This window comes from Oncorhynchus keta, chromosome 22 (assembly GCF_023373465.1).
Source record: "Oncorhynchus keta strain PuntledgeMale-10-30-2019 chromosome 22, Oket_V2, whole genome shotgun sequence".
NCBI classification, from domain to species: domain Eukaryota; kingdom Metazoa; phylum Chordata; class Actinopteri; order Salmoniformes; family Salmonidae; genus Oncorhynchus; species Oncorhynchus keta.
The window spans coordinates 17,665,075-17,678,767 of record NC_068442.1 but is presented as its reverse complement, the minus strand read 5'-3'; positions in this window follow the sequence as shown (position 1 = coordinate 17,678,767).

Genomic DNA, 13,693 nt, shown 5'->3' with positions numbered 1-13,693 from the left:
TGAGCGAGGTGAGGTAAGGGAGAAGGTCTCCGGAAATGGTCTGGGGAAGAGAGGAGGGGATATGTCATATGTAGTAACACAAATCCTACAATTGGCTGGCTTTGACTGGCATGGAATAGCTGGTTGACGTGGTGTGCTAGGATTGGCTAACAGCCCCTGTCAGCTTCATCTTCTGCTCAGCGGGAAGTGACTTCATGACGACCTCGAATTCCTTGGAGTGACGCTGAGCGACGTCTCGGAGCAGCATGACCAGGGTGTTCTGGGTTTCTGTGTCAAGATCCTATTACCATAAAAAGTTCAACTAGATGTGTTATGTCTTATTGCACTTTTAGCCCTTAGTTAACCTCTCTTGGGTACGTGAAACTGCAGGGAGCCAAATTCAAAACAACAGAAACCCCATCATTAAATTTCCTCAAACATACATGTATTTTACACCATTTTAATTTTTGGAAAAATAACGTTCCTAAAGTAAACGGCCTATTTCTCAGGACCAGATGCTAGAATATGCATATAATTGACAGATTAGGATAGAAAACACTCTAAAGTTTCCAAAACTGTCAGAATATTGTCTGTGAGTATGGGAAGAATCCTGGAGTGTCAGCTAAAGACTTACTAAAATCTCTGGAACATGCTAACATCTCTGTTTACGGGTCTACGATATGTACAACACTAAACAGGAATGCTGTTCATGTGAGGACACCACAGAAGAAGCCATAGCTGTCCAAAAAAAACATTGCTGCACGTCTGAAGTTTGCAAAAGTACACCTGGATGTTCCACAGCGCTATTAGCAAAATATTCTGTGGACAAATTAAACTACAGTTGACTTGTTTGGACGGAACACACAACAATATGTGTGGAGAAAAAAGAGGCACAGCACATCACCATCCAAACTTCATCTCAGCTGTAAGTAAGTTGGAGGGAGCATCATGGTTTGGGTCTGCTTTGCTGCCTCAGGGCCTGGACAGCTTGCGATTGTCGACGGAAAAATGAATTCCCAAGTTTATTAAGACATTTTGCAGGAGAATGTTAGGCTCTCTGTCCACCAATTGAAGCTCAACAGAAGTTGGATGATGCAACAGGACAATGACCCAAAACACAAATGTAAATCAACAACAGAAGAAAATACTTATTCTGGAGTGGCCCAGTCAGATTCCTGACCTCAACGCGATTGAGATGCTGTGGAATGACCTCAAGGGAGCAGTTCACACCAGATCTCCCAAGAATATTGCTGAACTGAAATAGTTTTGTAAAGAGGAATGGTCTAAAATTCCTCCTGTTGTGTAGGTCTGATCCGCAACTACAGAAAATGTTTGGTTAAGGTTATTGCTGCCACCCTGCACTGGGAATGTTTACACAGTGTTCAATAAAGACATGAAAACGTATAATTGTTTGTGTGTTATTGTTGTAAGCACACTAGGTTTGTCTATTGTTGTGTTCTAGATGAAGATCAAATCAAATTTTATGACCAATTTATGCAGAAATCCAGGTATTTCCAAAGGGTTCACATACATTTTCTTGCCACTGAACATCACAAGTGTAATGTAAATTAAAACAACTTTGTGAGACATTGACCCAACAGATTTTGATGCTGCATTTTAAAGTATTTACTCTGTGTAAATCTCAACTGTAAATTCAGCCCTAACAAAACTATCACATCGACCCCTAATCCCCAAACTTTTACTCAGAGAGCAAGTGAAGCATGGCTGCAGTTTAAAAATGTTTTGCATTGTTGTGATTCATTGTGTGGTGCTCAATCAATCGATCTGTTCCCTTTCTTCCTCTCCATCCCTCTCCTGGTGAACGTGCCCTGTGTGTGCCCTACCAGCGTGTGGCCCTGTGGCCTGCCTCTGTTTGGCTGGTTATTAATGGCAGCAGGTGCTCTGGCGGACTCATGACTCCACTGCCCCTGATCTCCTCTGGCACGTGGGGCCATTACTCTGCATCCCTGCCAGCTTCCCTCCTCTCCCCTGGCACCACTGCACTGCTGATTATACAAAGCTGCCCGTGACATTTAGCAGGCAGATATGTTTTTTTTTGTGGACTGTGCCTTCTTTTGAAGGAAAAATAAGGATGAATGAAAAATAAAAAAATAACTTGCAGGAACAGTGTTGAACTTCAGAGTGGGAGACAAATGTAATTTCCACTTTGATGTTTGTTCAGAGCATTCCTTGGAGAGTATTTGGGCAGCAAAGAGAAAGGGGCTCGAAGGGAATGTCTCCTTCATAAACAGTGCATTCGGAAAGTATTCAGACACCTTGACTTTTTCCACATTTTGTTACGTTACAGCCTTATTCAAAAAACATTTACATTGTTTTATCCCCTCAATCTACACACTATACTCCATAATGACAAAGCTAAAACATTTTCATAAGTCCTCAGACCCTTTACTCAGTACTTTGTTGAAGCACCTTCCGACAATTACAGCCTCGAGTCTTCTTGGGTATAACGCTACAAGCTTGGCACACCTGTATTTGAGGACTTTCTCCCATTCTTCTCTGCAGATAATCTCTGTCAGCTATTTAAGTCTCCAGAGACGTTTGATCGGGTTAAAGTCTGGGCGCTGGCTGGCCATTCAGACACGTCCCGAAGCCTCTCCTGCGTTGTCTTGGTTGTGTGCTTAGGGTCATTGTTCTGTTGGAAAGATAATCTTTAATTGCTCTGGAGAAGGTTATCAACAAGGATCTATCTGTACTTTGCTACGTTCATCATTCCCTCGATCTTGACGAGTCTCCCAGTCCCTGCCGCTGAAAAACATCCCATCAGCATGATACTGCCACAACCATGCTTCACTGTAGGGATGGTGCCAGGTTTCCTCCAGACGTAACTCTTGGCATTCAGGCCTTGTTTCTCACGGTCTGAGAGTCCTTTAGGTGCCGGGCTGTCATGTGCCTTTTACCGAGGAGTGGATCTGTCTGACCACTCTACCATAAAGGCCTGATTGGTGGAGTGTTAACAGAGATGGTTGTCCTTCTGGAAGGTTCTTCCATCTCCACAGAGGAACTCCATTTGCTGTGTCAGAGTGACCATTGCGTTTTGATCATCGCTCAGACCAAGACCCTTCTCCCCCTATTGCTCAGTTTGGAGGGCGGCCAGCTCTTGGAAGGGTCTTGGTGGTTCCAAACGTATTCCATTTAAGAATGATGGAGGCCATTGGTTCCTGGGGACCTTCAATGCTGCAGACATTTTGTGATACCCTTCCCCAGATCTGTGCCTCAACACAATCTTGGGTGGCAGGGTAGCCTAGTGGTTAGAGTGTTGGACTAGTAACCAGAAGGTTGCAAGTTCAAACCCTCGAGCTGACAAGGTACAAATTGTTCTGCCCCTGAACAGGCAGTTAACCCACTGTTCCTAGGCTGTCATTGAAAATAAGAAATTGTTCTTAACAAATAATAAAATAATAATAAAACATCTGGACCTCTACAGACAATTATTTCAACCTCATTGCTTGGTTTTTGGTCTGACATGCACTGTCAGGTGTGTGCCTTTCCAAATCATGTCCAATCAATTGAATATACCACATGTTGACTCCAAATCAAGTTGTATAAACATCTCAATGATGATCAATGGAAAAGGATGCACCGGAGCTCAATATTAAAGTGTCTGAATTTTTATGTAAATTAGGTATTTCTGCTTTTTATTTGTAATACATTTGCAAACATTTCTAAAAACCTGTTTTCGCTTTGTCATTATTGGTTATTATGTGTAGATTGATAAGGATTTATTTCATAAGACTAACTTAACAAATGTGGTAAAAGTCAACAGGTCTCAATACTTTCCGAATGCACTGTGTAATATTAAACCACTTAAACACATAGGGCGCATCTTTGGTTTTCGAAGAGGGGGGGGGGATACATTTTTTTTAATCCATTCATCTGCATGGTCCTACAGCACACTGTTGCCTCGTTTTGTATCATGTTCCAACGATAAAACTGGGGGGGACAAAAATTGAATTTCAGAATGTGGGGGGCGACATGTCCCCAGTGAATGCTGACTTTGGACATGTGTGTACAATCATGAAATAGTTATATTACCACCGATTACCATCGCCATTAGCAGAGTACAGTTTTTGAGATGATTCTTGCTGATTATGACCTTCAATATAACTCACATGCAAACTCATTTCACTTACAATTTCAGTGCCCAGTGTCAACCTGGGCCGGCCCCTCGTTTATTTTGGTGTTGGGCTGTGACCTGGTTAGCTTGTTAAATCCTGGAAATAGGCAGCCCTCACCTTTCTCCCAACACACCGTGCCCAGGAGGCTAGCAGGTATCAGCGGCCATCCAGGTGTGAATCAAAGGATACCTGCTTCAAAAAGCCCCAAATTCACCAGGGGCACTGACCTGTTAGATTTCCTGTCTGAATGTGCTGGTGATAACTCTTGTAGAGAGTCACACAGGGCTATTTTCCGGTCAATAGATAATTCATAACTGATTTATTACAGGCATTTCACTGGTTTGGGAGAGGTTTAGGACTTTCTCACTCTGTTTTTATCCAGGTTATCTAGTTATAGCTGGGTGAGCTTGCAGCGGTATCTGACTTTTATTTCAACTCTTTACCACTGCTTCACAGTATTCCCATCTACTGTATGTCTATGTATTTTTTGGGGCAAAGCACAGCACATATACCAGGCTCCAGTGTTGACAAACCTAAACTCAATAATATCCTTGAATTTCATTTGTTCCAGTTTTCAATTAATTACAGTGATCTGGTGAACATCCATGGTGGAAAAGATGGCTTTATTCCAATGGAGATGGATGGCACAGTTTATCAAAAAAGGCTTGACGCCAGAGAAACACCACAAATACTGCTACATAGCTAATTTACATCTTCAGTCCCTGTTTTATCATAATGTCCAAGTTCCTGATATTGGTTAAGTAGTCAGAGTGAATACATTTTTTAAAACTGTAAAACTAAATGTTCTTGATGGTTGACAATTGGTTCAATTGCAGTCACGCTCTCTGGGAAGAAACTACCTTTTTCTGGATAAAATTCATGTTGTGCTATTTGTGACAGTTTCAGACATGCTTGAATCACACTTATGGGTGCTTTTAAAAGCTATCACAGAAATGTCAAAGAGCAATTTGACATCTCACAGCAAAAATGTCAATGCTGCCAATCTGAGACAAGCAGCCCTCCACAGATGCATTTTGTACATGACAGCAGCAGATGTAGATTGCCTGGATCCATGAGAGCACCGTCCCAGTGTGGTACCGGGCTGTTTTCATCACCTGCTGGAGGGCCTTGTGGTCGTGGACGGAGCAATTCCTGTAGCAGGATGTTACACTTCCGGTCAGGACACTCAATGGTGCAGCAGTAGTATTTGGAGAGGACCCTGGGCGGCATGCCACATGTTGTTGATGGTCCGTGACAACTCCTCAGTGATGTTGATGCCAAGGAACTTAAAATGTGTGACTCTCTACTGCAGTCCCATTGATGTGGATCGGTGCATGTTCCCTCCTCTGCTTCATACAATCATGATGTCTACCTCCATAAATTCATTAGGCCATCATCTATGGATTCCACATGACTGGGCAGGGGTGCAGCCATGGGTGGGCCTTGGAGGGCATTGGGGAGCCAGGCCCAGCCAATAAGAATACGTTTCCCCCCCCCAAAATAGCTTTATTACAGACAGAAATATTCCTTAGCATGCCCCCACAACCCTTCAGATGATCCTGCAAGTGTAGAAGCCGGATGTGGAGGTCCTGGGCTGACGCGGTTACACATGATCTGCGGTTTTGAGGCTGGTTGGGCGTATCGCCAAATTCTCCGAAACAACGTTGGAGGCAGCTCATGGTAGAGAAATTAACATGCATTGCTCTGGTGCACATTCCTGCAGTCAGCATGCCAATTGCATGCTCCCTCAAAACTTGAGACCTCTGTGGCAATGTGTTGTTTTACAAAACTGCACATTTTAAAATGTCCTTAGTGTCTGCAGCACAAGGTGCACCTGTGTAATGATCATGCTGATCAATCAAATACAATTTTATTTATCATAAAACAGTGTAGACCTTACAATGAAATGCTTACTTACAAGCCCTTAACTTCTTAGTGACAGGGGGCAGTATGTTCACGTCCGGTTGAAATGCATGCCCAAATTCAACTGCCTGCTTCTCATCCTCAGAAGATAAGATGGGCATACTATTATTAGATTTGGATAGAAAACACTCTGACGTTTCTAAAACTGTTTGAGTCATGTCTGTGAGTATAACAGAACTTATTTAGCAGGCCAAACCCAGAGGACAAACCATTCTGATTTTCTTTGAGGTCCCCCTCTTTTCAATGAGTTTTCAGTGGGAAAACTAAGGGACCTTCTTGCAGTTTCCATCGCTTCCAATGGATGTCACCAGTCTTTAGAAATTAGTTGAGGTTTTTCATTTGTGTAATGAAGAAGTACGGCCAACTATGAACTGGGTAACACTGTTGACAGTTTCACAAGACTTGAAACGTAGCGTTGGTTTGTTGTGTTCCTGTATTGAACACAGATTGACCCGTCTTCAATTTGATCGATTATTAACGTTTAAAAGTACCTAAAGTTGTATTACAAAAGTAGTCTGAAATATTTTGGCAAAGTTTATAGGCAACTTTTGAAATATTTTGTAGTGACATTGTGCTTTTTGTAAGCTGTTTTCTGGATCAAACGTGCCAAATAAATTGACATTTTGGACATATATGGATGGAATTAATCGAACAAAAAGACCAATTGTGATGTTTATGGGACATATTGGAGTGCCAACAAAAAAAGTGAGGGTAACTTGAAGTGTACTGTTATAGAGGTGCTTACATTTTACATTTAAGTCATTTAGCAGACGCTCTTATCCAGAGCGACTTACAAATTGGTGCATTCACCTTATGACATCCAGTGGTGCTTGACCAGAAAGCTAGCTACAGTTTGTTTTCCTCCTGTACTGAACACAGATTCAAGTCTTCTTTCTTCTTCTTCTTCTGTTCAATCCGTCTTCAATTTTATCTATTATTTACGTTAAAAAACACCTAGAAATATTTTGGAAAAGTATACAGTCCCCCCCTGTACTCCCAGTTCACTCATGACTGCACAGCCAATCACGATTCCAACACCATTATTAAGTTAGCTGATGACAACAGTGGTAGGACTGATCACCGTCAACTATGAGACAGCCTATAGGGAGGAGGTCAGAGACCTGACCTTGTGGTGCAAGGACAACAACCTCCCCCTCAACGTGATCAAGACAAAGGAGATGATTGTGGACTACGGGAAAAGGAAGATCGAGCACGCCCCCATCCTCAGCTGCACCCATCCTCAGCTGCACCATTGAGAGCATCCTGACGGGTTGCATTACTGCCTAGTATGGCAACTGCTCGAACCCCGACAGCTTGCCACTACACAGGGTAGTGCGTACTGCCCAGTACTTCACCGGTGCCAAGCTTCCTGCCATCCATGACCTCTATACAAGGCGGTGTCAGAGGAAGGCCCTAAAAATTGTCAAAGACTCCAGCCACCCTAGTCATAGACTGTTCTCTCTGCTACCACATGGCAAGCGGTACCAGAGCACCATGTCTAGTTCCAAGAGGCTCCTAAATAGCTTCTACCACCAAGCCATAAGACTCCTGAACAGCTTATCAAATTGCTACCCAGACTATTTTCATTGCCCCCCCACCTCTGGAATGTTGCTGCTACTCTGTTATTATCTATGCAAAGTCACTTTAATAACTCTACCTACATGTACATAATAGCTCAATTACCTTGACACAGTTGCCCCCACACATTGACTCTGTACCGGTACCCACTGTATATAGCCTCGCTATTGTTATTTACTGCTGCTCTTTAATCATTTGCTATTATCTCTTACTTTTTTTTCTTCTTAAAACTGCATTGTTGGTTAAGAGCTTGGAAGCATTTCCATGTCAGGGCTACACCTGTTGTATTCGGCACATTTGACAAATAAAATTATATTTAATTTGGGCCTAGTTCAAGTGTACCCCTTCAGAAGCCAAAATATAAGCTTGTTTTTCTTTAATGTCTCTAAGAGATGAAATTAGAATGTAAAACAAATTATAGAAAGGATAACAAAATGTTTTTTTTTTTAATAATAATGTCATTTTATGAAGGCGTAGAATGCCTTTACGTTTACCCACTGAGCATACTGTATGCCTCAAGGTCCTTTAGGGTTTGCTGAGGAAAATTGAGTGGACATCTCTATTGATGTATTTGTTTATGTCATTTCTGTCTCAGGGTGTCCACTGATCTTTATATATTAAAAATACTCAAAATATGGTCGAAGAATATGTATCTATTCATCTCATGTTCATGTTATATTCTTGTTATGATCTGTCAGGGGCATGACATCAAGGGTGGAATAATTTCTCTGTATTTCACAAATGTTCCATCCCGAAAATGAATCCCTTTTCTCCCAGGTAACCCGGTATTTTCCGCCAAAATCGGAAGTGTTGGTTTGATTAGAGATTAGAGATTTGATTGAACATTCAAGCCTGAGCCTGATGTGCCCTACATTAAAGACATTTTATGAGCCCAAGCCAAAAAAAGCCCAAATGATCCAATACATATATTACATATAGACTACTGCACATTACGCAAAACAGAGAAAGCCCATAGATGTAGCTTTCTTGGGTAAATCAATTAAACAATCTCCTTGAATAATGTAGGACTAAAATTAGATGCAGACGACTTACAATTCTCTTCACAAAGATTGAATTGTCACGAGTCTGAACAAATAACTGCTATAGCCTACCGCCACCCACGGCGTGTTCGCTCTTCTTTCAAACTCCCCGTGAGTTCAGTTGGCTAATGTATTTAAAATTCAGAAAACAAGAGCTTCGTCGCTCTTCGAATTGTCTATTGGTATAAGAAATGTAAGAAGTAAAATGTCCAGCAAGCTATTCTAATCTAGCTTTTCCGATATGGGACTCCAAGAGCTAATGAGCATTTATTAAGGAGAGAGGTCGGAGCACAGGTGGGTGCATGTTGCGCAAGAGACCGTGGTTATTTAGAAGCTTATTATGCATAACCCATCATTCAGTAGCTATATATAAGGCTAATACGGCATTGCATGTATTATCTGAAAGAGGTAGGCTTGGACATATATCTCAATCTTGTACAGGATTTTGATGCAATTTGAATGGAATTGCTCTGATTTACTGCTCTGATTTAAAGCAATGATATTCGAGTGATAGGCTGTTTCAAAACTCTGCAGCTGCAATAAAAAAAATACTTCACAAAGAAAAAAAAAAAATGAAGGTGACCCCCAAAAGCCAGATGTAGATGTGGAAATTGGTCCTTATATTACTGTAGCATAGGCTATGCTGCAGCAAATGTAAGCCTACCTGTCACAAGAAAAAGAGTTACCATGATGAGATAGGTCTACATGCATTGTGAGACACATTCTGCACATTCTGAGATGAGCTGACTGTTCCCACCATGAGCATTGATTGATCATGCAGAGACCAGAGAGAAGGCCGTAGAGAAGCCATATTTAGACATTGCATATCATTTAACAGTTCCATTTTACGTCATGCTGTTGATAAATTATTTATCCCAAGAAAATGGAGTGGTTTTGGGTGGAAACTCTCGGTAACCAGGTTCCCACCATTTAACCCTAATGACCTCCATCTAAAGTAGAGGTCGACAGATTAATTAGGGACGATTTCAAGTTTTCATAGCAATCGGAAATCTGCATTTTTGGACACCGATTTGGATGATTTAAAAAAATATTTTTACACACTTTATTTACACAATTTATTTAATCTTTATTTAATCTTTATTTAACTAGGCATATCAGTTAAGAACACATTCTTATTTTCAATGACGGCCTAGGAACAGTGGATTAACTGCCTCGTTTCCGGGGCAGAACGACAGATTCAACCTTACAGTTAACTAGTCCAACGCTCTAACCACCTGATAACATTGCACTCCACGAGGAGACTGCCTGTTACGCGAATGCAGTAGAAGCCAAGATAAGTTGCTAGCTAGCATTAAAATTATCTTATAAAAAAACTATCAATCAATCATAATCACTAGTTAACTACACATGGTTGATGATATTTCTAGTTTATCTAGCGTGTCCTGCGTTGCATATAATTGATCCAATATGTACCTAACCATAAACATCAATGCCTTTCTTAAAATCAATATAACATCAATATTTTTAAACCCGTGTCACTTCTCTTGGGTTCATTGCACGCAGAGTCAGTGCATATGCAACAGTTTGGGCCGCCAAATTTGCCAGAATTTTACGTAATTATGACATAACATTGAAGGTGCAATGTAACAGGAATATTTAGACTTATGGATGCCACCCGTTAGATGAAATACGTAACGGTTCCGTACCTTACTGAAAGAATAAACGTCTTTATTTCGAGATGATAGTTTCCGGATTCGACCATATTAATGACATTAAGTCTATGATTTGATAGAGCAGTCTGACTGAGCGATGGAAGGCACCAGCAGGCTCGTAAGCATTCATTCAAACAGCACTTTTGTGCGTTTTGCCAGCAGCTCTTCGCAAGCACAGCGCTGTTTATGACTTCAAGCCTATCAACTCCTGAGATTAGGCTGGTGTAACCGATGTGAAATGGCTAGCTAGTTAGCGGGGTGCGTGCTAATAGCATTTCAAACGTCACTCGCTCTGAGACTTGGAGTAGTTATTCCCCTTGCTCTGCATGGGTAACGCTGCTTTGAGTCCAGGTAGGAGCGAGGAGAGGGACGGAAGCTATACTATTACACTGGCAATACTAAAGTGCCTATGATAACGTCCTATTGTCAAAGGTTAATGAAATAAAAATGGTATATAGAGAAATAGTCCTTTAATAACTACAACCTAAAAGTTCTTACCTGGGAATATTGAAGACTCATGATAAAAGGAACCACCAGCTTTCAAATGTTCTCATGTTCTGAGCAAGGAACATAAATGTTAGCTTTCTTACATGGCACATATTGCACTTTTATTTTATTCTCCAACACTTTGTTTTTGCATTATTTAAACCAAATTGAACAGGTTTCATTATTTATTTGAGGCTAAATTGATTTTATTGATGTGTTCATTCAGTATTGTTGCAATTGTCATTATTACAAATAAATAAATCGGCTGATTAATCGGTATCGGCTTTTTTTGGTCCTCCAATAATCATTATCGGCGTTGAAAAATCATAATCGGTCGACCTCTAATCTAAAGTGTTTTAGCCTCAGTATCTGTCACTATCTCACTAGTCAATACCAGTCCTACTGTGTATCATTGCCATGGAAAGGTATTTTATTTTGATAAACAATAAGATCATTCCAAGGCAAGGTAGCCTAGTGGTTAGAGCGTTGGACTAGTAACCGGAAGGTTGCAAGTTCAAACCCCCGAGCCGACAAGGTACAAATCTGTCATTCTGCCCCTGAAAAGGCAGTTAACCCACTGTTCCTAGGCTGTTATTGAAAATAAGAATTTATTCTTAACTGACTTGCCTGGTTAAATAAAGGTAACATTTTTTTTTTTTATGTTAAAGTGCAAAAACTCCAGACCTCCAGGGGCTGGATGCTATATATGTCTGGCTGCCTATGGAGACTGTAGAGATGGATTAGTACCTACTCATGAGCAAAGACTGAAACAAAGAACAGAGCAGCTGATGCTGAACTCATGCTAAGTTCTGTCTTGTACAACTGTTGAAATACACTCCCCTTCCCACCTACTTCCATGATTAATTACTCACTCCTCGATCTCCATACCTTCGCCTACCCATCCATTCTCACCTTCTCCATACCTACCTCCTTCCACCTGCCTGCCCCCTCTATCCACTTTCTCCTTCATCCACTCCTCCATCGCCATACCTCCCTCCATGCCAGCCCCTCTGACACTGCATCACTCTGGCAGCACCGGGGCGGGTTCTGCTCTGCTGTTGGAGGACGGCCGGTGGTTCCGGGAAGCAGTCCAAGTGATGAGTCAGTGGGTCACAGCAGATGCATGCCTTGCCTGCTGATTGATCAACGCCCGCTGATGTGGTCCCTGAGTGGGCTGTGGCATGGCCCTGATAGGGAGGTGATGGTGTCTTGTGTCACTGCCCCTCAGGTGGTCCAACCCAGGAAAACTACTAGGCTCCTCACATCTCACAGACAGTGTCATGGAACACAGAGGGGTCAGTGGGGTGGTGGGGGATGAAAATACAGTAGCAGTCCTCTACATTGTTGTGAGAGAGAGTGACAATCAGTGAAAGTGCCTGTTTATGAACAGGAAGATGGTTGTGTGATTAAACTTTGCGTTCCTCATAAAGCCTGTGTTGTTGATATTTTCCTAGAGAGAAGGCATCCTTTTTAAAGGGGCAATCAGCAGTTGGAGAATATAACTTAGAAATGCCTCGAGCTTAGTTCAACTGTTGTACCCCATCAAAAGCCAAAATATAAGCTTGTTTTACTCCAATGTTGGTAAACAAAGTACATGTAATCAAACACTATATAGCCTCAAAACATGGTTAAAATCATAATTTTGATATCATGGGTGATCAGTCCTTGCATCCATCCGTCTATGAATTTGAGCGTGGTTACATTTCTCCAGCCCCATGCCTTAGCTTTTTAACAAAACAGGGGTGGTGAGTTGGCTTTGTTATTTTTTCAACTGCTGAATGCCACTTTAGAAGTGTAGTATTTCTGACTAGAATGCATGGCAAATTGCAATTAGGTTAAGCGAGATCTGACTGAAGAAATAACCTAATAATTAGATTGTACACACGACATTTAAACAATGTATTATCTCCCTACATCATTTTCATAATTAGATTTATTTGAAGTAGTAATTTGAATATATAATCATCTTTGGCATTCGACTAAATCTGGTTTCCAATTGTGTCTATATCATTTACTCTCCAATCTATTTACCTTTGTCCTTTTTTCCTCCTCAACAATTTGTCAGAGGATTATAGATGCCTGTAAAAAATGAGGAATCAACACCTGGACTGGTTAAAATAATTTGCCAAACTACAGTAACACGGTCAGTATGCCTGTTGTCCTCAGCCAATTATTACCCGTAAAGGGAACTGACATGGAAAACATGAAATTTCACATTTCTGAAAAATCTTGCTCCAACCCCAGTAAATAATTATGGGGTCATTATTTTATCCCCTCTTTCCTGAAGATGATAGTGTCGTTCAAAACTCAATTACACATTAGTGTGATGGTTTCTGCCTTTACCTATGACACCTAATCAAGTGGAGTCCAACCTCACACTAATGATTACCCATTAAAACTATCACACTGACCAGAGAGTAACTGCACAAGGTCCCACTTCCAGGTCTTCAATGGTTGAATATGGTCATAAACCCAATAATGGAATGGATTTTGAAAAATGTACGGCATGCGTAAGCTAACAAGAGGGCCTAGCAGGGGATAGTAGCTTTCTTATGGGCTCCTGAGCAATTGTTTTATGCTGATTTTAACTTTTGTTGTACATAATGTCTCTGCCGTAATTTCATATGACCAAAAACAGCTTCTGCACATCAGATCAGCATTCATTATCATCGATTTGGATGAACATTTCTACTACAATGAGTCGGCAGCTCTGGACAATCTGCCTACTCCAGAACAGGCCCTGGTCCCCAGAGGAAGCAGCAGCGAAAAGAGAGGCTACGTTGGTGGGCACATAGACTGCCACTGGCGAATCTGCAATCACTGGAGAAGAAACAGGATGAGCAGCCCTTACAACGAGACCTAAAACCTTACAACGAGA